The sequence below is a fragment of the Periplaneta americana genome, chromosome 8 (assembly GCF_040183065.1).
Source record: "Periplaneta americana isolate PAMFEO1 chromosome 8, P.americana_PAMFEO1_priV1, whole genome shotgun sequence".
NCBI lineage: Eukaryota > Metazoa > Arthropoda > Insecta > Blattodea > Blattidae > Periplaneta > Periplaneta americana.
Window position 1 is genome coordinate 76,206,734 of NC_091124.1, and position 25,718 is coordinate 76,232,451.

The window sequence follows — 25,718 nt, forward strand, 5'->3', positions numbered from 1 at the left end:
GCCCTGCCCATCTCAAACGTCTGGATTTAATGTTCCTAATTATCTCAGATGAAGAATACAATGCGTGCAGCTCTGCGTTGTGTAACTTTCTCCAATCTTCTGTAACTTCATCCCTCTTAGCCCCAAATATTTTCCTAATAACCTTATTCTCAAACACCCTTAATCTCTGTTCCTCTCTCAAAGTGAGAGTCCAAGTTTCACAACCATACACAACAACCGGTAATATAACTGTTTTATAAATTCTAACTTTAAGATTTTTTGACAGCAGACTAGATGAAAAAAGCTTCTCAACCGAATAACAACAGGTATTTCACATATTTATTCTGCGTTTAATTTCCTTTACTGCTGATTTTATTCTTTTATGTACAAAAAATCCTATTCCTAAGTGGTGATTAATGTTTCCTTCCCCATAATACAACAAGTAATCGCCTACTTGTGATATGCCATTCCTATCTAACGTAACCTCTTGCACTCCCACGCAGTCTATTCTATATCTAGCTAGTTCTTTTGCTACTAATGTTACCCCTCCTGTTGTATAAAGACTAGTTACGTTCCATGTACCAAATCTTATAACCTTATTCCTTTGCTGTGGTCATGCCGGAGAATCAGTCCTATTCCCAGGCTTATTGTTAGATTTCGTAACAAGCTGTTTTTTACGGTGATGGGTTGTTAGCCCTTCGCCCAACCCCCAAGCTGGAGGACCACCCCTTATCTGCTGTCCTCGACTGCTTGTTCAATATATTCGCAGCTACCCTCCATATCTGGAGGCCGTCTCCTCTATCCGCAACCTGAGGACCCGCCATGCCGTGGTGATAGGGACCCACAATACATAGACAGATTATAATACAACTTTTAATTGTAATTTTTATTTGGTCAATAATGCAATAGTAAAGTACTGCAATTTCATGTCCTTAAGAAGTCATTTCGTATCTGAGAATGTGGGCACTTAAGTTTCTACACATATCACTCATTCAGTATGTATGCATACAGCATTTATAATTTTCCATACTAGTATACTCTGTAAAATTTTCGGAAATAGGTGTGTTATTTAATTTTTCCGCAAAGCATAAATATATCGTATCAAATTCATCGTATGATTCTCCTATATTAGGTTCTCACAAACACATACACTGAAGGAAATATCAATGAATAACGATTTTCATTGGTACTTTTTGCGGTATTAGATGTTAATATAATATTACAAATGCATAATGAATGTTACACGACATTCCATCTTACTCTGCTTTCAGAAAACAAACATGTTACAAATGTCCCTTTCGTTGGTCGCCCCTGTGCTCTCTTCTTGCCTATTAAATTATAATATGGTATTATCAATCGACATTTTCTCCACGAACTGTCATTTTTGTTAAACTTCTGACAATCGTGTATTCCTATTCATTTAAATGAATTATACTTTCGTTTCTGGAGTGGATATCATAATACAGTTGTTCTAAGGAATATATTACGTGATAAAGAGGAAATTAGTGTACATTTCTATTTCCCTTCAAAGTAATTATGAACTGGGGTCAATTTTTGTATTATATCCCTCACAATGTAAATTAAGTTGTTAAGGCTTTAAGAAAAGTTTTGTTTAATTCCCTAGCAATATATGAAGGGTTTAGAACTATAATGGGCCAAGCGCCATTTACTAAAACCTAGAAAACAAGGGTTAAAATTATTACCATAATTCAATGGAAACATATTATAGTAAGTAATATAGAGTATTCACATTATAACTAAATAATATGTCTGTCTTCATTAAAGTATGGCATTCACTTAAATTTAACCCTTGCTTTTTTCAGTTTTAATAAATGGCGTTTGGCCCACTATGGCTTTCAACCCTTCATATGTACAAGAAAATTACTTTATCTTGACAGAATCAATATTGTACGTAGAAATATGCTCCAATAACTGAATGTTACTGCACGTTTTTTTAATCACAAACTTAACTACCGCCACAGTGTTGACTGGTATTTTATTAGCATGCACATAATCGAAGAATGATGAGTATTTTCTGGAGATTCTTCTTTGTACTATCTGTTTCAAGAATATCAGCCCACCACCACTGTTCATTTCAATTGCCTTTTTCTTCATTCACTGTTATTTCCTTTTGGTAAGATACTTTGCAGAAAATGTCGAAAAAGTATTGGAGTCGGGGAGCCTATTGGGGTGACTTTTGGTATAATGAGGTGTTCTGTAAAGTATTTGCAATTACTAGGAACTGCCTGACTACATCATTTTCTGGTATCTGTGGCAAAAATACGCTGAGTTGTCTCACCTCATCCTTCATCCCTATAATAACAATAATAATAAAAATAATAATAATAATAATAGTAATAATAGTAATAATAATAGTAATAATAATAGTAATAATAATAATAACTTATTTTATCTGTCAGAGATAAGGCCGTAAGCCCTTCTCTTTCACTCAACCAGCAAAAAGTATACATACATAATATGTATGAACTTACAAAGACTTTAACAATTTGATTTAGATAAGAGTTATATGTAGGCTATACAAGAGTTATTTACGAATTAAACAACAAAATATTATGAACTAGTAATTAAACACTGAAATACAAACTATGTAGCAGAATTAAGCTAAAATACATAGAAAGTTAATATATTTCAAATAATGTTATATAATAGAAAGAGATTATTATGAGACAATTTTGGAAATAAAGCACTATCAGGATGCATGTCTAAAGGAAGGAGTAACAATGTAGACAGTGACAGGCCAGTATGATTGGAGTGAAATGCTACGAAGGTTATCTTTTAAGCTGTTTTTGAAAGTGTTTGTCTTGCAGCCCCTAATATTTTGTGACAGGGAATTCCATTGTCGCGAGGTGGATACTGTAAAAGATGATGAATAACGAGATGTTCTATGAAGAGGTATACTTAACGCGCCACAGATAAGTGATCTAGTATGTACGTCGTGGTTAGAGTATAGATAAGAGAAACGAGACGAAAGGTAAAATGGACACAACATACCTACTATCTATCAATTATCGCAATTGAGAACTTGTTCACTCCTCCTAGGATGAAACGTAGCATGTGGGTAATGAATTTATAATTATAGTGCCTTATATGTTTATACATCTTAAAATACTGTACTACAAATTAAAACTTTTTGTCATTGACTACGAAGGTTAGTGACTATTATTTTCGAATTTGCTTGCACTCTTAGAGTTAATAAAATTCTGAATTATACAATATTTTACACCTATGACGTATTATTGTTTCGTAAATAATTACTGTTGTAAGAACTAATTGTGGAGAGAGTGAATTCTACTCAATTCCTTTAAAAAATGAATTCACATAACTAGATATTCAGAAATACTAGTAATATCACAGCCTAATATATACAGTCACGAAGCTCAATACGTAGTAAATATGCATCCATAGATAGTTGCTAACCACTAGGATCGCTACTATCGCCTCATTAAAGACAATGCAAAATTGCACCTGCACAGTCTATTGTTCCTAGTACCCTCATAAACTCAATCTTCGTGACTATATACTAGACTGTGGTAATACCATTAGATCATTGCTTCTAAGATGCTGTATTAATTGTAAATTTTACGCGACAAAATATATAAAAAGCATTCCAGTCACCAAATATTAGTGTAAATCTAATAAACTTCAACATAAAAATTATAATAGTACATTATGCAACGAGCCTATAATGATAGTAATTAAGACGCGAGTATGTTAGTTTATGAAACGAGCGCAAGCGAGTTTCATAATTTTCATACGAGCGTCTTAATTACCATTATAGGCAAGTTTCATACGACATTTTATGCTCGACCATATTTCTAACTTGAAATTATTCATAAGTATTCATGTTATGGTTATCTAAGTGAGGAGCGGAACTGACCTTCTAAATTGTGAGATGTGCGCAGACGCGAAAGTATTGATTTTTTCCGAGGAACGAATGTCATTGATCTTGATATAATGTAGAGAGTAACATGAACATTAATCTTGATATAACCTGGAAAATGATTTAGAATTGAAAAACGAGATGACAAATTGAATTTATTTGAATATTATTTACAATTAATGCTAATTATTATAGTAACAGAACATAACCTTCAGCGGCAGTATTGGATTTCCGGCCTCCGTGACGTTTCGCTAGTTGTCTTTCGATTGCATATCCGAGAATAATCGATACTTGCGCTTTTTTATTGCTACAATGGTAATTTCTGATTGGCTGAACAACTGAACTGTAATGAATAGGTGTACTTTAATGAGGTGCATTAAAGGGCTGCTACCAGGTGTATAATTGCTACATTTCGGCATGGTCGAGCATAAAAATTATAATTATATTAATTATTAATCTCTTTAATTATATTATGTGACTGCAGAGTACTGATGGGCGATAAGCGATAATAATATCGAGAATTCAGACGATTATTGATAGTATCGAAAAAATATATATCATTCATAATATTACAGGGGTCTGAAAGTGGAGCTGGGAAACATGATTTTTTTCATGAGTCCATTCCAACGATTCAACCAGATATCATTCACAACTCATTCCAGTCTGTGGATTCAAGTATTGAATCTAAACGAATGACTCACACGACTCTTCTCTTTGCAAACAAGGGTAGAATGAAAACGTTCTACATCTCACGCATAGATGACAGAGTAGGTTCGGGAAGGATGGAGTCACTTTATAATGAGAGTTGAGACATTGGACGGTTATCTTTCTGATTGACTGGAATCAGTTTCAAAGGCTCTGTTAATGTACAAAATTATGCAATAACAATTATAAACTCAAGTTGGAGTCGTATAAGGTCACATTGTCATGCCCGTCTAAGCTCAGAATGAATAAGATATAAGTATTCATTGAATGCAGCCTGTTTGATTAATGTTCATTATTTCATGGCCATCCAAACTGGCCATATAATTAACAAAGGTTTGGGAATATTTTAATAATAAAATCTTGTTACAGTCAGTAATACATATAACTTCAGAATAATAAGAGCTAAAATGTATATATGAATGTTAAGTTCGTTACTTATTTGTTTTCCGTGTAATATTAAGTAATGCATTAATTTGTTACTGAATGAAGTTTGTAGATTTAATATAACATTTTCTTTGACAGTGCGTAAAATGAATAGCAGTGCTAAGAGTAGTTACTTCCATTTTTAGGCATTACTGTAGTGTTTTAAAGGTTCACTTTAGGCATTGGTAACAGTGGTTACAATGCAACCTTACGCGCTATTGTAAAAAAATAATTTTTCAGGACGAAGGAAAAATTAATTAAATATCAATTATCCTATACCGATCCTCGATGATGTCATTTATGTTCACCATATTTACCAGCGTTTCCTACAGAATTACTTTATATTCTTGTGTACTCCAATTGATTTTTAATTAAATGTTTATTCTTCCTGAAGAAATGTTTTCTGTACAGTAACATAGAAGGTTTCATAAAATCAACACGAAATATTTTATTTAATGTAAAATTGGATAACTACTTTCCTAGAAAACATACATTCAAATACTGAGTAGGCCTATATTCATGCGCTAATTCACTAGTGCAGCCGTAGCGAGAACGTGACTCGCGAGACATTGTGGCCGCAGTGATAGCTGTGCATTTCGTTTCCTTCTAACCTCCTTCAACCCCCAACCTCTCGCTCACTGGAGTCAAACTCCGTTCCATTTGTATTTGTCTCTGACCTGCGAGTGGCATATGTCTCTCTCGAAACCATGTACGAAAGTTTCAAGTAGGATGGGAGGAGGCATTTTTTTGCTGTCAATATGATGAGAATATTAAATGTATGATTTGTTCACAAGTATTAAGAGGAAAACGGTTGTATAACATAAAACGGCACTATATTACATGTTACTGATGAAACATTAAAAGGTTAAATGTTATTGTTGTTATCATCATCATAATCATCATCATCTCTGTACGTCGACCCTTTTTCAGTAGATGTACGAATAATGCGGTTAGCTCTTCAATTTGAACTCACTGATTTACTATGTGATGTCAAATGAAAACTAGATGTAAGGACTTGACAAATGTTGAACTTTCAAGTCTTTTCCGAAAAATAATTATCCGAGGCTTCGTTCTTTCGCTTGCTCTGTTGAAGTCATTTTCGCTACAACTTACGTTTGTGAAAAATTATTTTTAACAATTAAAATAGTAAAAACGAAATTTAGACCACGACTGACAGACAAATACTTTCGTGATCAACTACGACTGGCAGTAAGTGACATAATTCCTGATTTTGAAACTTTGTCGCAGAGACATTCTGAAGACAGTTAATTTTAGGTTGTGATATTATTCATTTATTGTTCATTTCTTTATTCGTTACACTTACTAAACATTAGTTTGCAGCCTTGTACTGTATAAGTTTATATTTAAGTGCTTGACGTAAGGAAAATGAAAATCCGTTAATAAGTCAGACTGTTGCTTCACTTCCCCTTCGGGTGTCCGCCTCCCTCTATAGGTGCTATGCACGTTGCAGGTTACACAGTGGCTCGGCGCACGATTACATTTTCGCCACCTCTGCAGTAGTGTCAGAGTTCTAAGCTCCAAAACCGGTTGTGGAGCTAAAGAGTGCAGTCGGAGCGTGAACTTGCTTATCTCTGTGGAAACACCGGAGCACGCAACGAGTCATAGTGGAGCGCTCCGCTCCGTTTAGTCTCTATCTGACAACGCTGCTTTATAGTATTCATTCATTCATTCATTCATTCATTCATTCATTCATTCATTCATTCATTCATTCATATAGTCATTTAGCAATTCACATAGTCGTTCATTCATTCACTTATCCATTTAGTCATTTACAGTACTTATTAATACGTAGAATCAGTCATACAATTATTAGGGTATTGTTGATAATTGAGGCGTTCAGAGCTAAAGTGGATCAAGTCACAATTTTCATAAATTAAGTTTATTTCATTTTCTGATTATCTGAAGTTGGATCTTTTCTAGCAGTAATGAATCAAGTCTCATTTCTAAGCATTCGCCAGTAGGTGACACCGGTCACTTTTGGCTCAGATTATTTGTTCACGATGTTCTGAGCCATAGTGGATCAAGTCACCAAAGTGTTGCATTAATTAACGTCACAATTATTTATGTTTTATAAATACAAAATTTGAGAATCGAACAATAAAATTATTGCTAGTCAAATTAAATAATCCACTACAGCAAGTTAACTTTAAGTCCTAATATCTCAAAACTACGTCTCAATGACGTGATCCACTTTAACTCTGAACGCCTCAATTAATGGATACTTGAGTTTGGGGAGGAAATTTTAGAATTAAAGAGACCACATTAGGCTATTGGAACCACTTATTTTTTATAGAAAGTTTACATGGATTCAGGAGGAGGAAAGTGACTTTAAATGAAAGTCTTTTAGATGGGAATAATGAAGTAATTAATAAAAAGAGGGTGAACTTTTTATTACGTCCTTCGTTATATAAATGCAGACATTGTACTTACTTCAGAAAGTTAAGAATTAATTATGTGATATCGAATATAAAGTAACTTTATATTTAAGAGAAGTTTTTTCTCAAATTATTCTCTCTCTGTAATGTCAGAATTTTACGTAATAAGATTTGGATTATCCTCCTTTTCCTTGCATTTGTCATGTAAAATATACATGCAATGCAAATGGGGTCCTTACGAACGTTCACGTTCTACTCTAAGGAAGAAGAATATTTATATTATTACTTCTTAGCAAATCTTAATAGTTCTTGTCGGAGTAACGAAAAATTGTTACCTTTTAATTCGATTAATTACATCTTAGAATGAAGATATTTCTCTATTAATCCTACATGTTCTTCATATAATGGACATTTTGATGTAGTATATTGTGTGTATAAAATAATTTTAAAACATTATGAATATAATATCTAATAGCCTGATCATTAGTCCTAACGTTTAATTCTGTTTTTTGTTTTGTTGACAAAAGTTGGAAGATTTTGTGAGTAGGTAGCAATTAGGCACTGTTATCAATTTTGCTCGTCGCATTCAGACTTTTTTAATGGCGAGTATGCAACATAAAGCTAGTTCCATGGAGTGGCTAATTCAGGAGTCTCTACAATACGCGACATGAACGACCTAGACATATTAAAATACGTTATGAGCAACCGGCGTAACTCACAGGCAAACGTTCTGATGGGGACAGATAAAAAAGTTAATTTTTCTTTCTTCCACCATGTTAATAATGTCAAGATATGTGCTTATACAAATTTTGATTACTCCACCGCAATTATGAGGGCCGTAAAAAGTAAGTTCTCCAGAGGCCGCTAACAGGAAAAAAAAACACAATTTCATTGGACAAATTTATTGGAACGGACACAGCAATTTTTGAGCTATTTTTCATCATACTTTCCATCGGAATTTAGACATTTCTCATATCATGAGATCGACAGAGGGTGGTGCAGACGCAGTCAAACGCTGGTTCCGATCTGAGGCGGCTGATTTCCACGACACAAAAATTGATCCTATGGTATGACAGATGTCTCAAATCCAGTGGGGGATATGTTGACAAAAAGCGCAACAATTGCTGTATCTGTTTCAATAAATGAGCCTTCCAGAGCAGAAGTGGTGTAAGTCAAAAATGGGTAATGAGTGTTAAAGTAAACATTCTGTAAAATACATCGCAAAGTAGCAATTAATATTTAATTTATTTAAACTATTAGTAGTCAGTGGGTAGCAAGAAGGCCATATTAATTGCTACTTTGCGCTGTATTTTACAGAATTTTTGCTTTAAACCTCATTACCCAATTCTGACTTACATCACTTTTGCTCTGAACGGCTCAAATATTTCTATGCAATTGTTCTTTTTTCTATAAAAGTCTTCAGGGAAAATCACTTTGACGGCCTCGTAATTGCGGTCGAGTGGCCAAAATTTGTATAAGCACTTCTTTTGCTTTATTAACGTGGTGGAAGAAAAAAATTAACATTTTTATCTGCCCACATCAGAACGTTTGCTTGTCAGTCGCCAGAGGCGTTGTTTACCCATTCGGAGGTTCGTTCGGGCGAGGTTTCGATTTCCACTTGGGCTGATTATCTGGTTGGGGTTTATACCGAGGTTTAGCCAATCGTCAGGCATATGTTAAGTTATTTATTGTGAATCCTCGTCCTCACCTCAGCAAATGCCATCTCGCTATCAACACTAAATAACCCCTTAGTTCATACAGCGTCGTTAAATAACCAAGTAAGAAATGTGACATGAGCGGTTTAAGAAAACTCATACGTAGGAAAAACATCACGTCCAGGAAGACCCAATATGCCAGAGCTCAATTTCTAGCAATGCGGGAAGATTTCCAATACATTCCCACAAAATCGATTCATCGCGTTATCATGAGAGTTGCGAAGTTCAAAATCAACCATCTAGAAACTCATTAGGAAGCATTTTAAACTCTATCCGTACAAACTGTAAATTCAGCAGGCATTAAAAGCAGAAGATAATGAAATTATAATGAATATTTCGGCGTATATGGGAAAAGACTAGACCAGGGACTTATTCGAGCAGTATACTTGGCAACTTCGCAACATTTCTCTTTTGAATTTATAATTTTCGACTTTTGAAAAGTTAAAAGTCTTTATGAAGAAATAATTGCTCTTCAGATGACTGAGGGAAATTATATCTTGTTTTTGATTCTAGAATGAACCCAGTTATTTCAAGGACATAATCAGGCCTCGCCATTTCCGACTCACGGTCTTATATTCGTGATACATTTACCTTAAGCCTTAATTTTTTTGAACCGACGCATGCGACGTGCGAGGTGCGAGGCCCGCCTCGCACAAATCCGGACTACACGAGAGATAGTGAGTGGTTTCTCTAACTACGAGATGCGAGGTCTGCGCACCTCGCAGCCATAGCAACCACTCACTATCTCTCGTGTAGTCCAGATTTGTGCGAGGTGGGCCTCGCACCTCGTACGTCGCATGCGTCGGTTCAGAAAAACCAAGGCTTTAGCGTTTCAAATTCCGGTCTCGTAGCAGGAACAGGAGGTCGCATAAACAATGCGGTGCAGGCCTGTACATCGCAGGCCAACTGGATGCGTAAACAAACAGACCCAATGCAACATGCACTTCATCTAAATCAGGGCCGGGCATGAGAGCGGCTCAGTCTAGCCGGCCAGACTGCTCTCGCTCCGCAAGGCACTTCAATTCCAAGCCAGAACAGAACGCTCACGCAGTGGCGGACTCGCATTACAGCTACCTTCCCTGTATTAATATAACAAGAGCCACGGTTGTTCTAGTCATTCAGTCTGTCAGTACATAATAGTTTATAAGAATATTACATCAATCCATTGTACATTACAGAATTTATAACACTCTTATTAATTTAATGAAATAAACTTCGCTTTATGCACACACACATATCATTAGGCTTATTTACATAACCCATACGTACATACTGCAATCTCCTCACCACGGTTCTACGAGACAGGCGTATAGCTCCCACTTCCCCTACTTGCTGTGGACAGAGTTCATCTGCCAATATAATTAAACATCGCTTGATGAAGTTACCTTCGTTGAATGTTTTGAATTCCTTTGCAATTTCGTGGCATATTTTGTAGCTAATTCTCATAGCCGATTCACTAAGTGCATTATTGTGATGCTGTTAATACATAATATATAATATAATATAATATAATATAATATAATATAATATAATATAATATAATATAATATAATATAATATAATACATGGTATGATATATGATATGATTTGGTATGATATATGATATGATTTGATATTATATATGATATGATATGATATGATATATGATATGATATGATATATGATATGATATGATATATGATATGATATGATATGATATGATATGATATGATATGATATGATATGATATATGATATGATATGATATGATATGATATGATATGATATGATATGATATGATATGATATGATATGATATGATATGATATGATATGATATGATATGATATGATATGATATGATATGATATGATATGACCATAAATTAATACAACTTAAAAAACATGTTTCTCAGGTACATTATATTAGAGTATCTATTCGATATTTATATTGCATTATAAGTTATTATAGTACATTTAGTAATATATAATTTTAAATTATACAAGTATTATGATATATCATAGTATAGTATATTACAGTTCATGATATATAATATGATATAAGATATATCATGAACTGTAATATACTATACTGTGATACAGTATATCATAATACTTGTATAATTTAAAATCATATATTACTGAATGCATAATAACTTGTAATGTAAATATCAAATAGATACTCAAATATAATGTCCCTGAGAAACATTTTCTTTAAGTTGTATTAATTTATGACATTCATTACCAACATATTTGTCATATTCAGGAGCATGTTGTAAAGAATAATGTCGTTGGATATTGAACTTCTTAATCAGTTGGAGTGTTTTATGCCAAATTAAACACTTTGCTAATCCACTGCTCTCTACCAAAAAGAACTCCTCCTCCCATGATACATTAAAAGCATTGGGAGTAGCGGGCCGCTTTAGTGTATGAGCGGAAGCTCCGTCTTCAAAGTTCGCCATGGTACTGCAGAGTCACCACTGCACCGACACTGAATGACGTACAGTATGCTTACGTCACAGCGCTCGCAAGACGCGCTCTTTAAAGCACACAGCGCTCATTTCTCAGAATCTCGTAATGTGCCCAGCCCTGATCTAAATACAAATTGTACATGAAATATTTGCGGTTTGTAATTTGCAATATCAAATAGCATTAAAGTTACATTTTCATAAAGTACAATTGTGTACTATGTTTAAGGTGTTAAGTACAGATTACAGCAGTAAAATGTTTGGAAATATTCAACATTTTTTTCCTCCATTACTGTATGCTGTTGTACAATAATGAAAATTAGTAGGTGTAAAACACTGTCCTTCTGCTATATGAAATAAATATTTTTAGATTTAAAAAAAAAATACTTTTTTTTTTTTCAAAAATCATAATGATGGTAGTTCATTGTGCAGTGATGAAGCGTTTCCCTCATAACTCATGAACCTGCTAAATTTTTCATTTTCTCTCTCTTTTATTTTATTGCTGAAGCTCATGTTTATAATATCATGCACTTTCAACTATATTCCTTAATAAATAGTATTTTTTGTGTAATAGAAAATACTGATATTTGACCATTTTTTAAATGAATTTATTTTTTAGCAGACAATATATCAAAGGTAAAGAAGTTACCTTGCATCATATTGTAGATATAACATGCATAAATACACACAAAAATTTCATCATAGAATGGTGAATAGTTTTTTGGTTATGTAGGAAACTCTTCAACATTACACAGTGACCTAAATTTTGAAAGAAAAAAAGTAAATATTTTTTTTTATCTTAAAAATATTTTTGTCATATAGCAGGACAGTGTTTTACTCGTACTAATTTTCATTATTGTACAAGATACAGTAACGGAGGAAAAAAATGTTGAATATTTCAAACATTTTACTGCTGTAAGCTGTACCTAACCTCTTAAAAAACCGGGTAACTTATATTGTATCTACTTAGTTCAGTTGAAAGATTGTATTCATTAAAGAGGGAAAAAGAATAGTATTTAATATGCTAGACATTACAGGAAAATAACAATACATTCTTAATAGTTGTATACATAGTTGTTTTTGACAAAAAATTATAGTGCCTATTGTGTTTATTTTGTTGTTTGTCGAATTATATAAACTAAACTTACTGTACGGTACTTTAAATATGAGATATCACAAATTCGCTTAACACCTCAGTACTGTACGTTGGTGGTTGAAATATTATTATTTTGTTTCCTTTAAAGTTGTTTCTGGTGTTGACGTACTTTTTTTTAATCTTTAAAGACTATACATTTCTGAGAAAGTGAAATTGTTTAGAATGGATTATAAATTCTGTAGCTGCCTACAATTTCTATAACATTAAGCTGTAACATAAAATTAGAACGTGTTTTAGTTATGAAATCGTAATTGTCGGCAAGATTCTATTTTTTCCCATTTAGTCATTTATTGTGTAGATTAGAGGGGGACTTTCGACGTAATAACTGACTATGAATATCGTACTCTTATAATGGACACCTTTGATGTTTGATTGCCAGTAACTCACCAACTTTCGTATATATTTTTTACAGAAATAACATAAAATATTTATACTTTAAGTGAACTATAATTTATCTGTCTGACCAGTGTTCCTATTTTCCTTAAAAGTACAATCGAAAAGTGTTTTATTATTGGAAGTTATTCTCAACGTTTCCCTAGCAGGTAGGTGTAAAGATCACGACACTTTTAATAATGTATAGATAAATGCGTGCACAGTATACGAGGGGGACTCTCAGAGTAACAGAAAGACACAAACATAATGTATGTCCAATATAGAATAATACAAATTGATTTCAGATTCGGAAAAGTTTTGATTATTTGATCACTTCGATTCGTCATTCTTATCCTTCATTGTGAGCAGGAACATGAAGAGAGACAGCGAGTCGTTCAGCATCTGAAATGAAATAATGATGGTTCCGCATTACAATTACACAGAAACGTTAAATTTTAGTTGTAAGTATAATTTATTGGATTTCATCGTTATATAAATCATTACTTTTTTTATAAATACATTTTGGATACGATGGAAGAGTAATGGAATAGAGAAAAATTCTCATCGTATGATGACGCAGAATATCTGCATGGAAATAGCATATGTACTTCGGTACATTAAAATAATATATATGTTATGCGTAAATCACTTCGTGATTTAAGACGACGCTTATTCCGTCGGATCCCGGCCAACTAGTCACTCATAACGAGTGCACCTCAGCGCATGTGTGGGCTTCAGTCCTACGTTCATAAACATCTGTGACGTAGTGCAGAGGGCGGCCACTAGAGGGAACCCAAGAGTTTGAACTTAAATTGAGACGATTCTGTCCGACACCGGGATGGGTATCCCGTGTGGCTTAGTGGATAAAGCATCAGCACGTAGAGCTAAAAACCCGGGTTCAAATCCCGGTGCCGGAGAGAATTTTTCTCTGTTCCATTACTCTTTCATCGTATGATGACGCAGAATATCTGCATGGAAATATCATATGTACTTCGGTTAATTAAAATAAAATAAATAATACATTTTGAAGTTTAAACTAAACGCTTGAAATTCTATATGATTCCACGATTATTCACGGTAAGTAAAATTTAAGAAATGTAAATTTAAATATGCACGATTAATTTTACCTGTATATCAAATAATTGCAATATATTTTGTATATTGTTAATTGTAAATTATGTTTTAACGGCATTCGCAACTGCCGAGGTTATGTCAGGACGTCGCCGGTGTCCCGGAATTTTGTCCCTCGGGAGGTTTTTAAACTGCTAGTAAATCTACTGATATGAGCCCGTCGCATTTCTGCACACGTAAATGCCATCGACCTGGGCTGTGATCGAACCCGCAATCTAGACCACAGAAGATCACCATTTTACCGATTGCTCCATCCAGGCCGACTTGTTACATATACTTTATGATTTACGTACGATTTTTCACTCATTTTACTTGATCTTTCGCACATATTCAAAAGTTGATAATATACGAGTGTTTAAATAAAAGTATATATCAAGTCATCTGCCATTGCTCCACACACATCGACGCATACCTCACTTGTCGGCGCTAACAAAGATCCAATCAGCGATTGAAACACGGAAGAATCTTGCGGTATGTTTGTTAATACGCAGAGTCTTCTTGTATGGAAAGAGGATTAGTTATAAATGTGTTGAATATTAAGATAATATATTGTCTGTAATGGTTTACACCTATCTTATAGGGGAACGGAGGGTTGTACCGCTCAGAGGGCAATCGCGCTCATGCTAATATATCTGCTTGGTTTAAATTTTGAAGAGCTCAGGAGGTGATGCTATTTTGCGGACACTGTACTAGGTGCATAGTAGTTGAACGGTTACCGGTGGAAAGCACATTTAGTTGTTGTAAGCGAGAATATTTTTGTTTGTATTTTGTTATAACAACACGCATATTTCAAACTGAAGGTATGTGAACAAATATCCTTTTACATTATTAACAATTAATATGTTTATGTAGGGGATAAAGTCAGCTTCACATTGATATATTTATAAACATCTGTAATAAGCTTCTTTCGTCGCTACATGTTAAGAATTTCAATATTGCTACGGAGGGTTGTGGCGCTCAAGTGAGCGGTATTACCCTCCAGCTGAGGTTATTTCCTTGTAGAAAACAGTCCATTTAAGCCTATATTCTCACATTGCTGCAATAAAAGCATTCAATATGTTAAATATCATTATGCTTCCTATTTTAACGACGTGCGATGTCTCTATTTATTCTATTATTAATTAACTTCGTAATTCGACTATTAACAGATGCCGAAAAAAGACAAAGGTGTACAAATAAGGCAGCGTGGACAATGGAGAACATGAAAACAGCTTTTAGAACAGTTTCTTCAGGAACATCAATTTGACAAGCACCTCGGCAATTCAATATCCCTTTCAGCACACTTAAGGACAGAGTAAAGTGGGAAAGCCTTATGGCCCCTCTTTAGGTGCAAAATATGTTTTCAGTGAGGAACAAGAAAATTAAACTGAAGAGTATGTTTTCACGACTTCTAGATTATACTTTGGTATTACAGCTTCTGAACTCAAAAAGATAGTTTTTGAATATGCAGAAAAACATGACATTAAAAACAACTTTTCCAGAGACAAAAGGGAAGCTGGAAAAGATTGGTTTTAGGGTTTCCTAAGACGGCATCCAAAATTGAGCTTAAGGAAACCTGAAGCAAAAAGCGTTAACCGTATTCTGGCATTTAATATGGATGAAATTCAACGAGTCTATAGCAAACTTGAGTCACTGTTTTCAAAATTCAACTTTCCAGCCAGGACGATCTACAATGTAGACGAGACGGAGGTCTCAACTGTCCATACTACTTCGCGCATTATTGCATCTAAAGGGACGAAACAAGTTGGCACCATTATCAGCTGGGAGAGGGGCAAGAATATTACGGTCTGTTGTGCAGTTAGTGCTGCAGGACACTACATTCCCCCGATGTTTATCTTCCCGCGCCAACGAATGTCACCTCAGCTACAGTGTGATGGACCTACAGGAGCACTGTACAAGTGCTCTAAAAATGGGTGGATGACGTCTGAACTTTCCACTGTCTGGTTAGAACACTTTGCAAAGGAAACTAGTGCTTCCATCGATAACCATTTTCTCCTTATAATGGATATTCACAGCAATCACACATCATTGTCTTCATATTCCTTTTGGAAAGAGAAAGGCATCCATATCATTTCAATATCTCCTACAGATTGCAGCCCCTTGACCTCATCTTCTGTGGACCATTAAAATCAACGTTCAACAAAGAATGCGAAACTTTCTTGAAGACTCATGCAGCTGAAAAAATCACTCCATACGACATTGCAAAGCTTTTCAATCAAGCATATGGTAGAGTTTCTTCTGTGGAAAAAGCGACCAATGGATTCAAAAGAAATGGCATTTGGCCCTTGAACCGAAATGTTTACTCAGATGAAGATTTTATGGCTGCAATGAATTTGAGCCCACCAGGAGAAGGTTCAGTTCTTTCATTGATTGACGACGATAATCAGATTGAAGGAACAAGTCAGCAACTAGTGTGAAGCCAATATGTCACAAGAATTTACTCACAATATCTTCTATACAGCCGACGACCTCTCAAGAAATTCCATCGCATCCTTCTGCATTAGAAACAAATCAAAATAGAAAATCAATACCAATCACCCAAATATCACCTATTCCTGGCCCCTCAAAAACCACCAGTAAAAGAAGATCCGGCAATACCAAACAGCATTCTGAGATACTTACAGGATCACCGATGAAGGAAAAACTAGAAGTCTTAGAGAAGCGCAGAGCTGACAAACGTAAGACTAAGAAGTCTGAAAAACCAAAATCAACCATTGCTCCTTTATCAAAGATCAGGGCAAAGAAAATTAAAAAACCAAAAAGAAAGTTATAAGAAAGTACATCAGAAGATGAACTGGATGAAGATGATTTGTGTGACGATGATGAATTAGATGACATTAATCCAAACACACTTCCTCAGGAAGTAGAAGAGATTTGCGCTGTGTGTGAAGAATTCGGTGAAGATGGTGAAGTGTGGTTTCGGTGTATTGTGTGTGCAAACTAGATACACAAGGAATGCAGTGGGGTTGATCCATCACATAATTATAAATGCGATCACTGCACCTAAATACGCGTGAATGTTATTTACTATGTTGAGCGCCATTGCCCTACAGTGTCGGGCAATACCGCTCATTACCCATTTTCATTGTTTTCCTAATAGTTCCCTAAATATAATACTTTCTTAAGTAATACTATTTCAGATGTAAAGAAATCTAGTTCATGTCTGCTTTTTGTGAATAAAGTATTAAGATTGACCATTGTTTTGAAAAGAAATAATGGTTTTCCTTAGGTGAGCGCCAATACCCTTCCTTCCCCTACAGGGTGAAAAGTAATTAAACCGACAAATATCGGGAGGTTGTATGGGACACGAAAACAAACGGTTTTCCCTGTCATATATTAAAACGGCAGAAGGCGTACCTATGCGTTCTTCAGTTCATGACGACAACTAATTCACATTTTGTTGTACGTCTTGAGCCAGTGCAGTTCTTTGTTTAACCGGTCGGATGGTGCGGATATTTGCTGCAGCAGGACCAAGAGAAATAAACGATAAACGTGGAGTCGTTCACGGCGTTAGACAATCCATGTCCCGCCGATATAACCTTTGTGTACAGGTCAATGTAAATATTTTTGAACATCTCTTGAAGATATTTTGGTGTGTAAATGTTTTTCAACATCTTTTGCAGCGCTTTTGATGTGTAAATATTTTATAAGAGACTCAAGCTAAGATTTGTGCTATATTAAGATTTTGTGTCCTCGCGAAATAGTGCCTCACAGCACAATATGTCATTAAACAAAAGTGTTTGTATTGGTGTCTCATAAAACCTCCCAGAGTTTGTTGGCTTAATTACTTTTAATCCTTTATTACTTCATATTATAGATATATTAATTTGTCCTACAGAATTTATCTGTAATATTGACACTTAATATTTTAAGAGAAAAAGTCGCTCAGGCGCCGGGGATCGAACCCGGGTCCTTAGTTTTACGTACCAATCGTTCTGACCACTGAGCTACGCCGAATTCAATCCACAGCGTCGGATCGAACTTTCCTCCTTCGATGTTTCCCTTTGTGGCCTGACTCCAAGTTAGGCATATACATTGACGTCAGAGCGCTTGGTACGTAGAACCAAGGATCCGGGTTCGATTCCCGGCGCCGGAGCGAATTTTTCTCCTAAAATATTAAGTGTCAATATTACAGATAAATTCTGTAGGACAAATTAATATATCTATAATATTCTCTCAGCTAGCAGTGCATAATAACTGCGGATTCCCGGCCAACAAGTCACTCAGCTGAGTGCGCTCCTAGTATAATGGCAGTTGACATTGGATACACGTCAACATATATATGCCTAACTTGGAGTCAGGCCAGAAAGGGAAACATCGAAGGAGGAAAGTTCGATCCGGTGCTGTGGATTGAATTCGGCGTAGCTCAATGGTCAGAGTGCTTGGTAAATACAACCAAGGACCCGGGTTCGATCTCCGGCGCCAGAGCGAATTTTTCTCCTAAAATATTAAGTGCCTTTATTACTTCACTACATTAATCTCATAATTTGTAGGCAATATGAGATGTAATACATTTTATAGTTTTTTTTAATTTAATAGGGAATTAAGTTAGATTTACAATTAACACATATTAATAAATCGGCAATTAATTAATAAATGAAGGATACGTACAGCATAAAATGTGAAAATGAGGACGTTTGTAAAATACATACATTTGACATGGTGGTGTTGGATACTGGAACGAATTTTCCAGACGTAAGAGTAAATTTATGATTAGCTTGAGCAATGATGAGGAATATGCAGCGCTGATGAGAGATGGGCGCTCCCACCCAGTCAGATGCCCAGGCCGCGTCCCTCACACTTTCACACTGAAATAATAATACTAATAATAATAATAATAATAATAATAATAATGATAATAAGTAAGAGGAAAATATACACGTGTTTAGTAGCAAGTAATTTTAGAGTTAAACAATTGCAAGGTATTGTTAAATAAGACAATTTGTATCGTAAAAATGATTAACAAAATGAAAGAAAATTGACACATTAAAAATCAATATTCTAGAAAATAATATTTAAGATAAGATCATTTTGTATAGACCAGGCATGTCAAAACCCTGCACATTGTGCAGTCGCGCACATTGTGTACTGGTCTGCGTGCAACGTGCAGTTCCTATTCCCCTATCTGGAGGGAGTGAATCGGCTTGGAGGGGAACGCGACAGGGCTGTATAGTACCTATAGTAGCAGATAAGCTTTAGTTTCAGTAAAACAAAGCTGTGATTGTGAATGCGTTATGGAAAATAAAGTGAGGAGTCCACAGATATAACGAAGAAGAGAAATCACGAATCATATATCATAACTGTTATGATGTTTTCCTCAGTCAATAGTAATTATTTTAAAATGAAAGGCTTTCATCATATCATGTGGACCTAATAGTGATATGAGAATTTAAATCATATTAGTAAAGTTCTCCAAATATGATATTCGCCTGCTCTTATTTCTTAATCAGTACTCTCACGGCAAGACAAACATGAAAATGATGTTGTTTTGGAATCTGTACTAACACAGCCATCAATGGTTAGACGACTTACAACTTTTATTTGGTAAGCTGATAAGTGATGAGAATATAGTGAGTAATAAATGTGAGGCTCTTGAGGTTGTAAGGGAAGGAAGAAAGCAACTATTTGTAAGGCGGAAAAATTTTCTGGAAAAATAATACAGTACATAATGGCGAATTTTCCACCTCACGTTACTATATTATCTAATATATTTACGTTAATAAATCTATAAACCTGACATAAAGAAAATGTCATCGCTTCACAGCTTTTGAAGTACTCTTTTAACTCAATTCAGTAACACTCCCAACTTACTAATACTTGCTCTCAACGTTTTCCAAATAAACTATATATAAATTTAAATTCAAGCTCAATTTATCCAATTTATTAATAATAATGTGAATTTATATTAATATACAGCAAGGAAATGATTCCAGTGTAAAAGCCTCACAATATCCTATTGCATGTAATTGGGAGTAAAATATTTTCTTTCTTAGCATTTGTGCACCAATGGTCCCAATAATGCTTGAGGAACAATGAAAGAGTATTACTTTAAATTAAGCGGTACCAACTACGTAAAATGAAATATTGTGTTCGTTTTTTGTTGTTTCGAAATTACTGCAATATTTATATTTTCTACAAATACTGTATACAAATCATGTAAATAAATGATTCTTTACAAACGACTGCATTGTGAATTGTAACTGAGTAAGTCTATTGTTTCTTGTGTTACAATTATTGTCAAATATAGACACTGACAATAATTGTGTTTTTTCTTCTGCTAAGTATGTTTATAATGTCCAAATGTAAATTTAATTGAACACTAGAAGCGCAGAATAAATTCTTGTACATCCCTCCCGCTAAGAACTGGTAAGAGCAACACGTGAACGACGCAGTCTGCACAGACCGGCGTTCCGCGCACATACACTGCACTTTCAGTGTCTGATTTTTGACATGCCTGGTATAGACGAAAGGCAGTCTTTCTGACAGTCGGCTTTTGCACTAAAATACACTATTTTCACTATTGCACTATCATAAAGAATGAAGGCTCACATGAATCAAACATAATTTACACTAATGTATACAATTTACAATATAAGAAGCTTATGATGCTATTGTTTAGTCACTGTCCGAAGACAGGTCTGAACCTCGCAAATGATACTGCGACGTATAAAACTTTGTGCGGGTTTTCGACCTTACGGGCGCTGATAGTCTTGCTTTTCGATCATTGTTCATCTCTACTGTTAATAGAAAAGACTGTGTGAAATATATCTCACTAATTTTTTAGAAAATGATTCAGATAATGATTCAGTTATTAGAGCGAACTTACTTTCTCTGTTAGGACGGTTCCCGCGAAGCAATAAGTTGCAAGAAGGAACATACTCATAATATAGGTTTGCAGTGCTTGGAATAAATCCACGGTGTCTCCCCAGTTCTGAAAAAAGAAAGCAGTCCAATTAACTCACGACTTCCACTCTCCCTCACTAACTGCATGTTCTCCTGGATTTGAAGTTAATCCCATAAGATTCCTATTAATTTTGATTACTCCCCATTATTATTATTATTATTATTATTATTATTATTATTATTATTATTATTATTATTATTAGGGTGATCTCAGAAGTACTTCACACTGCGCATGCGTTCCCATATCCATGGTTGTGTGTGGTTGTTATTTATTGCATCAATAGATTTATTTTCCGAACGATTATTTGGAAGTTCAATTAAATTGCTTAAAGTTTTTTTGTGTGTAAGCGATTGAAATGGACGACGAAAATTAGTCTGGTTACGTCACTGTTTCATGTCAAAGATCATTCAGTAAAATAGAAGTTTTTCGTGGACGTACGCCGCTGGAAATTTATTAAATGCTTCGGGGGAAGTGTATGGTCACTCTATGGTCAATCTTCCCGATGTTCTCGACGTGTCTGTGAAGGTCATATTGCTACAGATGGAAACCAACGCAGTGGAAGATTGAAATTATCACCGGACTTCACACAGAGATAATTGTTGCCAAAATTTTGGAGGAAAATAGACGGATGACATGTGCAGACCAGAGCGCTTAAATCGGTTTTTATTCGACCGGTTGCAGATCAACCGGCGAGATTGGACATTCGTTCGAATATCCGGCCTTGAAGCGGTTGCTCCTGGCTAGACAGAACCACAGATATAGGGGACAGAATATCAAGCGCATTTCACCATACAGGAACTCTGATGACATTTTGTAACTACACAAATGAAATAATTGAATGAAATTACATTTTCCTAATTAAAAAAAAGAGTTAGCAAAAATTATTAGGAAAACATTTGGGACTAAGAGGAGATGGAGTTACAGGAGAATGGAGAAAGTTACACAAAGCGGATGCACGCATTGTATTCTTCACCTGACATAAAAACACTAAATCCAGACGTTTGAAATGGACAGGGCATGTAACACGTATGGGCGAATCCAGAAATGCATGTAGAATGTTAATTGGGAGGCCGGAGGGAAAAAGACCTTTGAGAAACGTGAGACGTACATGGAAGGATAATATTAAAATGGATTCGAGGGAAGTGGCATTTGAGCCGTTCAGATCAGAAGTGGTGTAATTCAAAAATGCATAATGAGGGTTAAAGTAAACATTGTGTAAAATACAGCACAAAGTAGCAATTAACGTTCAGTTTATTTAAACTATTTTAATTGTCAAAAGTACAACATTCCCCCATAAGGATATACATAAATATACTTGGACTTCTCCAGATGGATTGACACACAACAAAATAGATCACATCTTGATAGATAAACGGAGACATACTAGTATAGTAGATATTCGAACTTTCAGGGGTGCAGACTGTAATTCTGACCATTATTTGGTGATTGGAGAATTAAGAGAAAGATTATCAGTAGCCAAGCGAGTAGAGCAACAAGTTAATATTACTAAATTCAATATTTTGAAATTAAAGGACGAGGAAGCTAAGCAAAATTATCAGGTCGAAATTTCGAATAGGTTTGCCACTTTAGAAAGTTCCGACGAAGTTGAGAAAGAATTAGATGTTAATAGCGTGTGGGAAAATATCAGAGATAGTATCAAAATTGCAGCTGAGCAGAGCATAGGTTATTATGAAACTAAGAAAAAGAAACCGTGGTTTGATGAAGATTGTTGCATGGTAGTAGAAAGAAGGAAACAGGCAAAATTGAAATTCTTACAGGATCCAGTTGAGGAGAAGAGAGATAATTATTTCAATGAAAGACGGGAAGCAAGTCGTACACTTAGGAATAAAAAGAGAGGTTACTTGAAGGAAAAACTGAATGAGGTAGAAACAAATAGTAAGAATAAAAACATTCGAGATTTATATAAGGGTATAAAGGAATTTAAGAACGGATATCAGCCAAGGGTAAACGTGATCAAGGATGAGAATGGTGACTTGCTTGCAGACTCTCCATCAATCCTAAATAGATGGAAAAACTATTTTGCGCAACTACTAAATGTACATAGGCCAAATAGAAATGATCGGGAGGAAATTGAAATACAAACTGCTGAGCCATTTATACCCGAACCCACACTTTCAGAAGTCGAAATTGCGATAGAAAATCTGAAAAAGTACAAGTCTCCAGGTATCGATCATATTCCAGCAGAATTAACACAAGAGGGTGGAAGTGCATTATATAGCGAAATTTATAAACTTGTACTTGCTATTTGGGAAAAGGAAATTGTACCAGAACAATGGAAGGAGTCCATAATTGTACCTATTTTTAAGAAGGGGGACAAAACCAACTGTGGTAACTTTCGAGGAATATCACTTTTGCTGACGTCGTACAAAATTTTGTCCAATATTCTTTTGAGAAGATTAACTCCATACGTAGATGAAATTATTGGGGATCATCAGTGCGGTTTTCGGCGTAATAGATCGACAATTGATAAGATTTTTTGTATTCGACAGATAATGGAGAAAAAATGGGAGTATAAGGGTACAGTATATCAGTTATTCATAGATTTCAAAAAGGCATATGACTCGGTTAAGAGGGAAGTATTATATGATATTCTTATTGAATTTGGTATTCCCAAGAAACTAGTTCGATTAATTAAAATGTGTCTCAGTGAAACATACAGCAGAGTCCGTATAGGTCAGTTTCTATCTGATGCTTTTCCAATTCACTGCGGGCTAAAGCAGGGAGATGCACTATCACCTTTACTTTTTAACTTCGCGCTTGAATATGCCATTAGGAAAGTTCAGGATAACAGGCAGGGTTTAGAATTGAACGGGTTACATCAGCTTCTTGTCTATGCAGATGACGTGAATATGTTAGGAGAAAATACACAAACGATTAGGGAAAACACGGAAATTTTACTTGAAGCAAGTAGAGCGATCGGTTTGGAAGTAAATGCCGAAAAGACAAAGTATATGATTATGTCTCGTGACCAGAATATTGTACGAAATGGGAATATAAAAATTGGAGATTTATCCTTCGAAGAGGTGGGAAAATTCAAATATCTTGGAGCACCAGTAACAAATATAAATGACACTCGGGAGGAAATTAAACGCAGAATAAATATGGGAAATGCGTGTCATTATTCGGTTGAGAAGCTCTTATCATCCAGTCTTCTGTCCAAAAATCTGAAAGTTAGAATTTATAAAACAGTTATATTACCGGTTCTTCTGTATGGTTGTGAAACTTGGACTCTCACTCTGAGAGAGGAACATAGGTTCAGGGTGTTTGAGAATAAGGTGCTTAGGAAAATATTTGGGGCTAAGCGGGATGAAGTTACAGGAGAATGGAGAAAGTTACACAACACAGAACTGCACGCATTGTATTCTTCACCTGACATAATTAGGAACATTAAATCCAGACGTTTGAGATGGGCAGGGCATGTAGCACGTATGGGCGAATCCAGAAATGCATATAGAGTGTTAGTTGGGAGGCCGGAGGGAAAAAGACCTTTAGGGAGGCCGAGACGTAGATGGGAGGATAATATTAAAATGGATTTGAGGGAGGTGAGGTATGATGATAGAGACTGGATTAATCTTGCACAGGATAGGGACCGCTGGCGGGCTTATGTGAGGGCGGCAATGAACCTTCGGGTTCCTTAAAAGCCATTTGTAAGTAAGTAAGTAAGTACAAAAGAGAAGAGCAAATATTTATACACTTGCTATTGTAACGTTCATACTTTAGATTCAAAATACATAGGCTACATCTGAAAGAGTAGTTGTTAATATAGCCTATGTCTTTTAATTATTCTATGTGGATGTATTATTATTTCTCTAATAAATCGTTTCTAGGGAGGTAAGTTATTAACAAAAATAAAAGCAATCTCAAGTTTAATGATTGTAATTGCATCATATGTGCTTCAATCAATGAGGAGAGACGAGGAACTATCATTTGAAAGGTACACGATGATAATCGCGTCCTTGCAACGATTCTTGGAACTCCTAGATGGCTCAATACAGTCTGTCGTTCATGATCCAGAGCCGTCCAAAAGAGTGAGACTCGGACATTCGTTAAATCGAACATTGGACTATTCCGCGAGACGGAAGAGCTTCGCTTATTGTCTATAGCGCCAGGCGTTCAGTAGCAATCTTTCTTCTATATCTTTTGTTTTTGTTGTTACAGTCTGTATATAAGCTTATGTTTTTCTAAATATTTTGTTTATTCCATGAGATGTTTCTATTTTCATATAACTGTGGATTTAAATACATTAACCTAGGCGCCTATATGTATTTTTCACTTAATTTTTACGCAGTAACAGTATTTGTTCAGTTATACAGTGACATCATTTTATTTTTACTTCAATTTTTATTGTACCTGAGTTTTTGAAAGTGCTTCACTCCCACCCCTTCTACTAATGAAGTTCACCGTCCTCCACACAGATCCAAGACCGCATATATAGTCATAGTAGCCTTACGGTCATAGTAAACAGTACGTTCCAAAAATATGTTCGAGTTTTCCAGTGACGAAAGAGCTTTCAATATTGTATCATTTTCCATTTGCCTACGTCGCATCCCGGTTTCCCCCACCTGCATCTATT